Here is an 11,599-nt window from a genome sequence, read left to right as displayed (position 1 = left end):
TAGCTTCGTTGTTAGCAACTCCGTGATGGTGCTGGTGAGGTTAGCGCTCGCCGGATCTTCCCGTTGCTCTGGCTCCTCTTTCTTCCCCTTTCTCGACATCGTTTTGACTAGGAAAGATAAAGTGCAGCGGAGCAACCAACGTGGAACAAAAAAGTAATGGTCAAATAGGTGAAGGACTGAGTAGAAGTTATAAAAGTTAGGGAGCGCGCACAAACGTGTCTACCCCGTAGAGCGCATCACCGGAAGTCCATGTACCTTTTTATAGTTATTCAGTACAACAACCTTTAGAAAAGCAATCTTTACCAAATTACTAATTTTTAACATACCACATGCTCCCCTGGAAAACAAATGTCTTCTCGACATTGAATCACTTTTCCTCAACAGCATACCTTTTCACATTTACATGTATATTACATCTTGTAATGAAATGTTCTTTCATCATTTGAATGAAGTGCTTGCATAAACGGCATATTGTCCAAAAATTGTTTATGGTAAAAGTCCACACAAACTATCAATCAATCGTCCAAGTTAAGTGTCTAATAGACTCACACCTGTCGGAGCCCATTAATGAGTGAAGGCCAAAGGTAAGGTGGCTGAGTCAGTGGTAACAATAGAATTAGCCCAGAAACAGTACATAGTGGTACTGGGTCCCATTTTGGCTGGCCATTGTAAACTGGCACAATGTTGTAGCATGTGGGAGTTCCTACCCAGCAAACAATATGACGTTGAAATGACGTCTTTTAGACGTCTTGGCCTACCGTAGAAAAGACGTCTTCAGAGGGTGCAGAATGAAAGTTTTTATGACGTCTTTTTTAGACGTCCTCTGGATGTTCAGTTATGACAACTATAAGACGTCTGTATAAGGTGAAAAAACAGTCCGGAAATGGTCGGTGTAGACGTCGTTTTAACGTCACACATAGACTTACTTTAGACATAATTTATGTATTTACAGCTTTATTCATTACAAAATAATCCCCACTATATATTCTAATACCATATTATGTTTCACCCCAATAACCTAGTATCATTAAGCAAATTCAGTACAAAAAGTCTCACACAGCATTCTTAATACATTTTTATTGGGAGTATCAGATCAGATGATAACACACATAAATACATTTAAACCAAAAACTAAGTGAATTTAAACATCAATAATTCACTCAATACACAATACACATAGTTACTGTGATGTTGCGCTGCTTTATTTGGTTTAATCGTCCAGTCTGAGAAGGCATTCAAGTAAGAATTGCATTGTACTGAGTACATGACAATAGTAACTTTGAATCCTTGAAATACATGTATTTGATCATTTTCCTGGCAGCTATCTTTTTACACAGAGCCACAATACACAACAGTTTGTATCAGGAGTTGGTTATTGTAAAAGAAGTAATGTGCATGCAGGTGATTTTTGTATAGATTTATCTACACCCTTCTGGTAGTGCTGCCATTGCAGTCAGGTGTCACAGACTACGAGGAGTATAAGTAGTCCGACTTGGCTGCAGTCAGTTTATACTCCACCCTTGCAGCCGCCGGCAGATCGCGTTCCACGTCGCGTCAGCTGCAGACAGACCTAAGCCCAAGTAGAACGCACCCATTGATTCTTTTTTGGCTGTTTTGCTAGCGTTCAGTAAACCTCTGCTCGATAGGCCATGAAGTTGTCCGTCTCAGCGCATTCTATAAAACGGAGCCAACTTGGTTGATCGAGTTTTATAGTCTGTGTGTATCATCGTGATCATCCTCATTTTTTTTATCGATAAAAAAAAATCGAGATCGTTTTATCGCCTAGCACTACTTCTTATTGTGAAATATGTATATATATTTTTTCAAAATCAGTATTTATTTCATAATGCCGTTTTTCATCATTTCATGATGCCTTATTTCATCATTTCATGACGCTGAATGATGAAATACTTTACTTTTCCCGCTTTACTGCAAAATGGAAGTCGTTCTGCGCTCACAAGAGCGCTAAAAATATATGAAATCATATTTCACAATAAGTAAATTTATATAACAGAATGCAATATATTTCACAATAATGAGCTGTATTTCACAATATATATCATTCTCATATATTTCATAATACTTTTGAACACTTTGGAGTTCCATATGTACAGATGTGTCTTACCTTCAGATTAATTATGTGGACATATTGGTTTGCAAAAAAGTCAGCAATGCGATTATTAAACAATGTACACAACTAAACAATGCTAAATACTACTTACCTTAAACTTTAAACTTGTCCACAACGACGTGCAGTTTCTCACAACCGTTTTACTGCAAAAGAGCGCATGCGCGACAGTGTCGGCTTTTTTTTTTTTTAGCGCTACGGCAACAGAACTTGGCCAAACCACACACCGGACGTGCATCGGCAAATTGTGATTATGGGATTTGCTTACGTGTAGCAGTTTATTTTTGGACATTTTAAAACATTAAAATTACAACAGCATGAGCTACAATAGGCACCAGAATTGACGCTGACAATGTTTACATGGAATTGACGATCTGTCTACAAATGTCCAAAAGTCACCTATCTAGACGTTCAGCTTGAACTACATATCTACGTCCAAGAGGGGTCAGAGTTAGACGTGCAGATACTGCACCTGATTTGCACGTTGTGTAGACATCCAGATATGGTTCTGGACCGACCGACTCCATCTAGACATGATCTGCACGTCTGATGGACGTCTCATGTTTGGTGGGTAACTGGTCATATGTGGTTCGCCTTGGTGGATTTCTGTTTCTTTGTGGTAGCTGGTAATTTGGCACAGCAGGTTCAACAACAACATCTTCAAACGATTCAGACTGCTCATCAGGTGCAGTCTCAGAAGGCAAACTTGTCTCTCTCAAATAATCATCATCAGGTAAGGACAATGCTGATGCCATTTGTTCTGGAACTTTATCCTTTTCAGCAGGGCAACTTAATTCAGGTTCCACTTCTGTCTCTGCCTGGTTGTTTTTAGCAAAGGTTAATTCTGTGTGCACTTGAGGAAACACATAACTAAGGTCATCATCCTCCTCACTATCTTCATCCATCTCCTGACCTTTTGCAGGCTGCACTCTCTTTTCCCGTCTTCTCTTGGTTTTAGAAGATAATTCTGGTGGTGTTTCAAAAGGTAGGTGATCACAAGGCATTAGTATATTTCTGTGCAAAACTCTGGAGCGTCCTGGCCCCCTCTCTGGCCTCACTTCGTAAACAGGGATATCTGATCCCAACTGTCACACCACTGTGTGAATGCTGTCTTCCCAGTAATTTCTGAGTTTGCCAGGGCCTCCTCTTGGGGTTAGATTTTTGACCAATACGCAGTCTCCTGGGTGTAGCACTGTACTCCTGACTTTAGAATCATAATACCTTTTACCTTTTTCAGCAGCCTTTTGAGCATTTTGGCTTGCAATGGCATATGCTTCCTCCATGCCCTGTTTCCACTTTTCTACATAGTCGCGCTGTTCAGTGAAGTTTGACTGGGGGAGCAAACCAAACAGTATGTCAACAGGAAGTCTTGGCGATCTCCCATAAAGAAGGTAAAAAGGTGCATAGCCCGTCACTTCACTCCTTGTACAGTTGTAAGCATATACTAGTTTGTTCAAATGTTCCTTCCAGTTTGATTTCTGTGTGTTGTTCAGAGTTTTTAACATCTGCAACAATGTCCTGTTCATTCTTTCCACCTGGCCATTTCCCATCAGGTGGTATGGCGTCGTTCGGGAACCAGCAACACCGCTGATGGTCTTTAACTGCATGAATAACTGGTTTTCAAACTCACCCCCTTGGTCATGGTGGATGCGGGCTGGAAATCCAAACTTCAGGGCAAAGTCCTTAAAAATGAGATTAGCAGCTGTCTTCTCAGACTTGGAAGTAGTAGCATACACTTGGGCGAAATGAGTATAGTGGTCGACAACAACAAGTATATACTCATATCCACCTTTACACTGGTCAAGATGCAGGAAATCAATAGACACCAATTCAAACGGCTGTGTTGTTACCACATTGGTAAGTGGAGCTCGCATGTCAAGGCAAGGCTTCTTCTGTTTAAGACAGGTACAAGCTTTAGTCACATAATGTTCTACATCTGACTGCATGTAGGGCCAAAAGAAGCGATCACGAATGAGAGACAGTGTGCGGTCAAGGCCCTGATGTCCCATGTTATTGTGCAATTCTTGCAGCAGTTAGTTTGTACTGTTCAGGCAAGACTAGTTGTTTGCGAGGCGTGGTAATCCTGTACATCACATCATCATCAGCCACTGTCAGTTTATCCCACTCTCTGAATAAGCATTTTGTCTTAGAGCTGTATGTTTTCAAAACGTGAGCTGGTGGTTTGACACCTAAAATCTTGTGATCTAACACTTCGCGAATAGCCGGGTCAGACTGTTGTGCTTTCTTTAGCTGTTCTGTGGGAATTGGTGTAACCGACTGAACTGCTGACATGCCTTCCATTGATGATACTGTAATTGCCAGAGCCACTGACCAGCCCATTTTAGATTCCTCTCATATACAGACACTCTGAATTGTGGCCATAATGGCATCAGATGACAGCTCTTCAGAACACTCCTTCATAAATGTCTCCACATCAAGGGGCATTCTAGATAAGGCATCTGCGTCACCATTCGCGCTCCCTGGTTTGTACTTAATTGTAAAGTGAAAGTCTGCTAACTCTGCGACCCACCTTGAGGTGGTGGCATTCAGTTTTGTGGTTGACAAGACGTACTGTAAGTGAGAGGGTTGTTGTCGCTAAACACAGTAAAGGTTGGGGCATAGTACAAATAGTCCCTGAACTTTTCTGAGACTGCCCATTTTAGAGCAAGAAATTCCAGTTTACTCGCATGGAGATGGTAATTTTTCTCAGCTGCTGTTAAAGTTCGAGAACCATAAGCGATCACTCTTAATTTGCCATCTTGATTTTGATACAATACTGCTCCCGAACCAAGCTGTGATGCATCGGTATGTAAGATGAAGGGCAAGGTGAAATTAGGAAAACCAAGAACTGGAGGATGGAGTAAACAGTCAATCAGTTGTTCCAGTATATCTTGGTGTTGTTCAGTCCAGGAGATTGGTTGGTTTGATGGCACTCCATGGTTGTCTCGCTTCCGTTTGGACTTTGTTCTGTCAGTAGCAGGAACAATGGAGACCTCCTTCGGTTTGGCTTTGAGCAAATCATACAGAGGGGAAGCTATTCTGGAAAAGTCCTTGATGTACTGACGGTAGTAGGTAAGTAGGCCAAGAATTTTCCTGAGTTGTCCAACGTTCTGTGGTCTGGCATCTTTTAGTGCCCTGACAGCTTCAAAATCAGCAGGATCGACTCTGCTGCCCTCTTCTGAGACAATTCTCCCTAAGTAACGGACTTCACGTTTAAACAGGTTACATTTTCTGGGCTTGAGTTTGATGCCATAAGATCTCAATTGTTGCAGGACTCTTTGGACATCATTTACATGATCCTGAAATGTCTTACTAAAGACTAATGTGTCATCTAGGTGAGGAATGCATATTTTGTCACGCAGCCCCTCCAGGCACTCCTCCATGCAGCGTTGGAATGCCGCTGGGGCATTCATTAGGCCAAAAGGAATTCGGTTCCATTCATAAAGACCCCAGGGAGTCACAAAAGCTGTGAGTGGTCTACTGTCCTCAGTCATGAACCCCTGGTGATATGCTTTCCCCTGGTCTAAGAGAGAGAACCAAGAGTTATCTCCTAAACTATCTAAAATATCTTGGACTCGGGGTATGGGCTGGCGGTCAGGATGCGTCTTTGAATTAAGGTCCCTATAATCTACACAGAGGCGCACAGTGCCATCTTTTTTTCGGACACAAACCACCGGGGAGGAGTAGGAGGAGCTTGATTTTCTGATCCAGCCCTGTGCTATCAGATCATGCAAATATGCTTTCATTTCTTGGTAGAGTGGTTTAGGTACAGACATGTAGGTACGCTTTACAGGCTCTGAATCTTTTAAAGAAATATTCATTTGTAGCTGTTCAATATACCCAATATCATTGTCTGATTTTGAAAAATAACTGCACTCTTCCCTAATCATCTGTCTCACTCTTTTCCTGAAAATGGGAACGCAGTATGCATCTAAGAATGGGAAGTGTAAGATTGGGCTTTCCTTCCAAGTAGCTACGCAACTGTAACAGCATCAACGATCTCTGCTTCTGGGTATCCCCTTTTTAAACCATTCTCAATCTGATGGGCTAAACTGGAAAAAGTTAATTTGTCTCTCTGACCTGGCTCACCCATTTGCCCAACAATTTTAAAGTCTTTACACCACGATGGGTTTGGTTGCTGTCTCAGTGATATATTTTGGACTTGTTGTAGGGGGCTTAGGATACTACCACCAGTGTTCAGCTGTTCAGTCTCTGTTCCCTGTGGCTTTGTCAAGGTCTTCACTACACCTGATTCCCTATGTGGCTTCTCTTTCTCTGCACTTTGTTCCAATCCTCTGGCCCTGTCACCACTGCCAACTGTCAGTTCAGCAATTTTGTCTTTTAATAGTAACAGTTCAGACTAGTGATCGACCGATATTCATTTTTATTACTGATACCGATACCAATTATTTGCATGTTTATGTGCCTGATAACCGATATTCTGAACCGATATTTATTTACTATTATACTTCTGTTTTTGACACACTGATTACAACACCACTGCACTGAACAAACTGTTTTATTTATAACAATCCCTCCCTCCTTGCATACAAATCAAAACTCTTATTTATACACCAATAAATAGAGGGGTCTGAAAGTGCAAAAAATACAAGAAGTGCACTGTTACTAAAGTGTTTTTGTTAAAAAATAAAATCTTCAATGAGGTGTAAAAAAAAAAAAACAAAACACCTGGAAAAAAAAAAAACATTATTGTTTTAATGCAGCTTAATACTCCCAGTTGAGCAGAACTAGGTTGTAGTGTAGAAAACAGAGTATACAGAGAAAAGCATGAGCAGCAACACTAACATTACCAATAAGCAAAATAAATATAGAATGTCTGTTTTCAAGCAGAAGAGTCATCAACTTTGCTGAAATGTAACTTCATTTTAAACTACAGTTTTATTAGGTTTATAAAGCTGCGTTTATAGGCTAAAGAGTAAAGAATAATTTGCTGGATAATATTCTGAAATATTGAAATATAACAAAAAAAAAACAGTTTTTTATTGCTTTTCTGATATGTTATATCACAATTACGTTTTAGAAAAAAAAAAACGTTTTTGTCGTTCTACATTATGAATTGCGTGCTGACAAAGCGCATTCAATTTCTTAGTTATATTTATTTAGAAGATGTTTATTAGCGGAATGATGGTTATATAGTAAATATAATTCGGGGTGTTTTAGTGAATCTTGTTAAAAGTTATACTGTATGCGGCGGCTGTGCTGGAGCATTTCATGAGCATCAACCCGGTGAGTGACTTCACGAGACAAATGATGAGCATATAGACGCTCGTTAGTGGCTGTATTTAATTCAGGCAAGTTACGTCTTTATTGGAACAGGACATGACGGTTTATCTTAGCATTCGTGACTCCAACTTCAGGAGACTATAATGATGAACATGTAGACAACAGAGAGAGAATTAAATTCAGCGCTTTTATTTACAACATGTGCTTATTAATGGCTGTATATTATTTAATTCAGGCAAAGTTACGTCTTTATTGTGACAGGATTTGACGGATTATCTTATGTGACTCTGTGAGTTCGTCTATTTCTTAGAGCCAATTAAGCTGCATAAACTACATATCAGTCATTTATGTAACACATCTAATTTGTGCATTTAAATTTAATAGCTGTTATATTAAATAAAGTTTACTAAATATAGCAAAGCAAGTAAGTATACTTTACCTGTGCATGCAGTTGTTGTTTCCCCTCAGACGCCGTGCTGCAATGGCGATTCTCAAAACACACACAAGATGGCGACGTTTATTGGTGAACCCGATGTTACAAAACCGATAACCGATTATGGTAAAATGCTTAAATATCGGGAAAAATATCGGTAAATCGATATATCGGTCGATCTCTAGTTCAGACATACCTTCATCTTCTAGTTCTTCCATCTCTTCTCTCTCAAGGTATCGCAAAATGTGGGTGATTAGAGAAATACGAGATTTTCTTATCACATCTGTCCTTCTCTCCTGATATTCCAAGAAAATCAGTAACATTTAGTAGACTCTCTTTGGTCATTATATGCAATTATGAGGAACATGCTCGTGATCTCCCCCTAGTGTACCAATCAGGCATTATACTAATTAACTAAAACTTTGTAATAGACATAAAAAAACAATTCTGCTTTTATCTTCAACATTTTAACATGTACCTTTTTATAGTTATTCAGTACAACAACCTTTAGAAAAACAATCTTAACCAAAATACTCATTTTTAACATACCACACCTGCAGGTGTGACAATAACTCCCCCTAACCCTATTAGCATGTCATTTTTCTTCCACACCAGAAACCTTTGATGTTGTTCCCCACATACACCACCTGCTTAAGCTAAAAGCAGCAGGGATATTAGCAACTGTGGCAGCTTGGATTGAATACTGGTTAACAGAGAGAAAGCAGGTTGTTATTGTCTCAGTGGGCCTGTGTTCATAGTGAGGTACCGCAGGGTTCAATTTTAGGGTTACTATTATTCCTTATTTACATAAATGATACTAATATATACTGTTAATTGATTAAATTTGCAGACGACACCAAGGTGGGTGGTGTGGCAGGTATTGAACTAGCAGCACAGAGGCTACAATGGGATCTTTATTTAATTAGTGACTGGGCTGATACCTGGCAGATTAAATTTAACGTAGATAAATGTAAGGTAATCCATGCAGGGAGTAGAAATATAATATATAAAGTACAGATATTTTATGGGTTCCACTAAAATAAAGAAATCTGATTATGAGAAAGACCTTGGTGTGTATGTTGATGCTTCCATGTCCCACTCTCGCCAGTGTGGGGAAGCAATTAAAAAGGCCAATAGGATGTAGGGCAGGGTTCTTCAAATCTGGGGCCTGTTTCAGGAAGCAGGATTTCTTGCTTAGCAGGATAAGTTGTCAGATTTAAGGTAGTCTGGGCTAAATTAACTTTATCTTTGTTCACTTATATTTACCCCAGACTACCTTAAATCCAACAAGTTATCCAGCTAAGCAAGAAACCCTGCTTTGTGGAACTGACCCCTGGACCTCAATTCCAAATCCAGGCCTTGTTTACAGTTCTCCGAGTCCCAGGTAGTTAAACAATTACTGATTCTGATTGGTCAGAGGCTTCACACCTGACTGACAGGTAAAGGAAGGCTGGAAAACCAGCAGTGCTCGGACTTCGAGGACCGTGATTTGAATTTCCCTGATGTAGGGTCTGTAGATGTGTGAAGTTTAAGTCAAGGGAGGTGATGCTAAGATTATACAATTCATTGGTAAGACTCTGCCTAGAATATTGTGTGCAGAGTTGGTCACCTTACCTTAAAAAGGACATTGCTGCCTTTAAAAGGGTTCAATGTAGGGTTACAAGAATGATTCCTGGTCTTACAGGAATGTCTTATGAGGAGAGATTAGCTCAGCTGAATCTGTTCAGAATCGAGTAAAGGAGTGTCAGGGTCAGCACCCGTCTGTCCGAGTCCCTTGTGTTTCATTTGTATCAGTTTTCTAGTTCCTGTGTTTCGTAACATGTATTCGGTTTTGGTTTTTTAGCTTTGTGCCCGTGGTTGTGTTTTACCTGTGTTATTCCCCAGTGTTAGATTCTGTTTCTTAGCTTCTCTGTTAGAGTTCCTTGAGTTAATTATTAGTTTCACCTGTTCCCTGTTCTTGTGATGATCCTTGTGTGTTTCCTGATTAGGGGTGGCACGGTTCACAAAACCCACGGTTCGGTTTGTATCACGGTTTTAGGGTCACGGTTTTCGGTTCTGTACGGTTCTAAAAGAATGCTAAAAGAATAGATCGCTTTAATCGCTATTACAGTTGGGTATGGGCACGCGGTCTTATTTAGAAAACATACTAGGGAAGCAGAGGCGAGGAGACCTACTGTAGGATCGGGGGAATGCGGGGTTTAATGAGCAAAAGGAACACAGACTAGCGGTAAAGCAGAATTACAATATAATGACCGGACTGGAGAAAGAAACGGAAACGCGGACTAAATACAATGGAGTAATGACAAATTTGACAACAATCAGGAACAGCTGGTAAACACAGGGAATCCACATAGGGTTAACGAGGGGGCGTGGAACACGGAAAGAGCGGACGATCGAGGCATGACACTCACTGGAGTGCTTTGTCACAGACAACTTAATTTTCTTTAACAAAGTGCCTAACCGCACATTAAATAAAGTCACACAACAAAGGCGCACAACAGTGTTCAGATGTTGTGCTATCGGTTGGCTGAAATTTTAACGTTTTCTTCAGAGACAGGGTGGTAACGCCGAAAACACGAGCTAAACGCAGCAAACGAAAGGCTACCGGAAATTACTTAGCTGGCTGAACTTTTACCGGACCTACGTCACACCGCTCTGTGCATATAGCACATATTCTTTGAGAAGGGTCCAGCTGCAGACGCCTGTAGAGTGGAGCTCCACCGGAAATATGTCACCTCCACAGGAAATACGTGATTTTAAGGGGCGTAAAGTGGATCTCATGATCTTTACGGACGTAAAGTGGAGCTCCACAGGAAACACGTGACCAAACTGTGTGTTACAGCGGAATTTCAGTTGTAAAATTCTCAAAAAGTATGTTTTTGTTAATTTATACGCTAGAGAAATTATATATATATATACATATATATATATACACACACACACACACACACATATATATATGTATGTATGTATATATATATATATATATATATATAAAATCTGGTCTGATCTAGTTTGTGGAATATATATATTGGTCATAAGATGAGCAGTTATAAACATACCATACATACGCAATTCCTATTATGTTACTTTCCATTACTAATATATATATTGGTCTTGCCTTAACTGTTATAAACGTATACTATATACGATTGCTGGAACAGCGCAAATGCGTACGTATTTTATGTGCATTTGCGCTGATATGACAAGAAATTATTGTGCATTTTAACCTGTATATGCTAATTCATACTTCATTTGCGGTATATAGGTTGAAATGCATGGTATTTTCTTGTCATATCAGCGCAAATGCACATAAAATACGTACGCATTTACACTGTCACAGCAATCGATTGCCGCACGTATCGCTTTTAAAGGTGAATGCGTACTTGCGTACCAGTTATCAACATGTAACAATTATATTCAATCAACTGCTAAATTTATTTAGACAGCAACAACAAACAGAATGAAAAAAAAAATAAAAAATCAATCAACACACTCATGTGCCAGTAATTTAATCTTTCTCATAACAGACAGCATTAACCCGGAAGCCCCGCTGGTCAACACAGGCCTATAAAAATAATTCCATGTCCTCTTGGATCTGAAAACCAAAGAGGAATGGCTCCTTGGATTCTATCTTGTCTCTTTTCGCTAACAGAGTGGTAGTTTCCGGTAGAGGTCACGTGTTTCCTGTGGAGCTCCACTTTACGTCCGTAAAGATCATGAGATCCACTTTACGCCCCTTAAAATCACGTATTTCCTGTGGAGGTGACGTATTTCCGGTGGAGCTCCACTCT

General features: G+C 40.0%; 1 long non-coding RNA gene across 1 annotated transcript; it reads right to left on the bottom strand.

The window, feature by feature from the left end:
* Window positions 1-1,357: 1,357 nt before the first annotated feature.
* On the bottom strand, window positions 1,358-2,694 carry LOC140589065 (uncharacterized). The gene is made up of 3 exons (XR_011990259.1): window positions 2,601-2,694; window positions 2,223-2,274; window positions 1,358-1,570 (listed from the first exon to the last, which is right to left on the bottom strand). It is a non-coding gene; the product is annotated as an uncharacterized lncRNA (long non-coding RNA).
* Window positions 2,695-11,599: the final 8,905 nt, after the last annotated feature.

Source organism: Paramormyrops kingsleyae, chromosome 4 (assembly GCF_048594095.1).
Source record: "Paramormyrops kingsleyae isolate MSU_618 chromosome 4, PKINGS_0.4, whole genome shotgun sequence".
In the NCBI taxonomy this organism is placed as follows: Eukaryota; Metazoa; Chordata; class Actinopteri; order Osteoglossiformes; family Mormyridae; genus Paramormyrops; species Paramormyrops kingsleyae.
The sequence above is the reverse complement of the archived record's forward strand: the minus strand, read 5'-3'. Positions and strand labels throughout refer to the sequence as shown.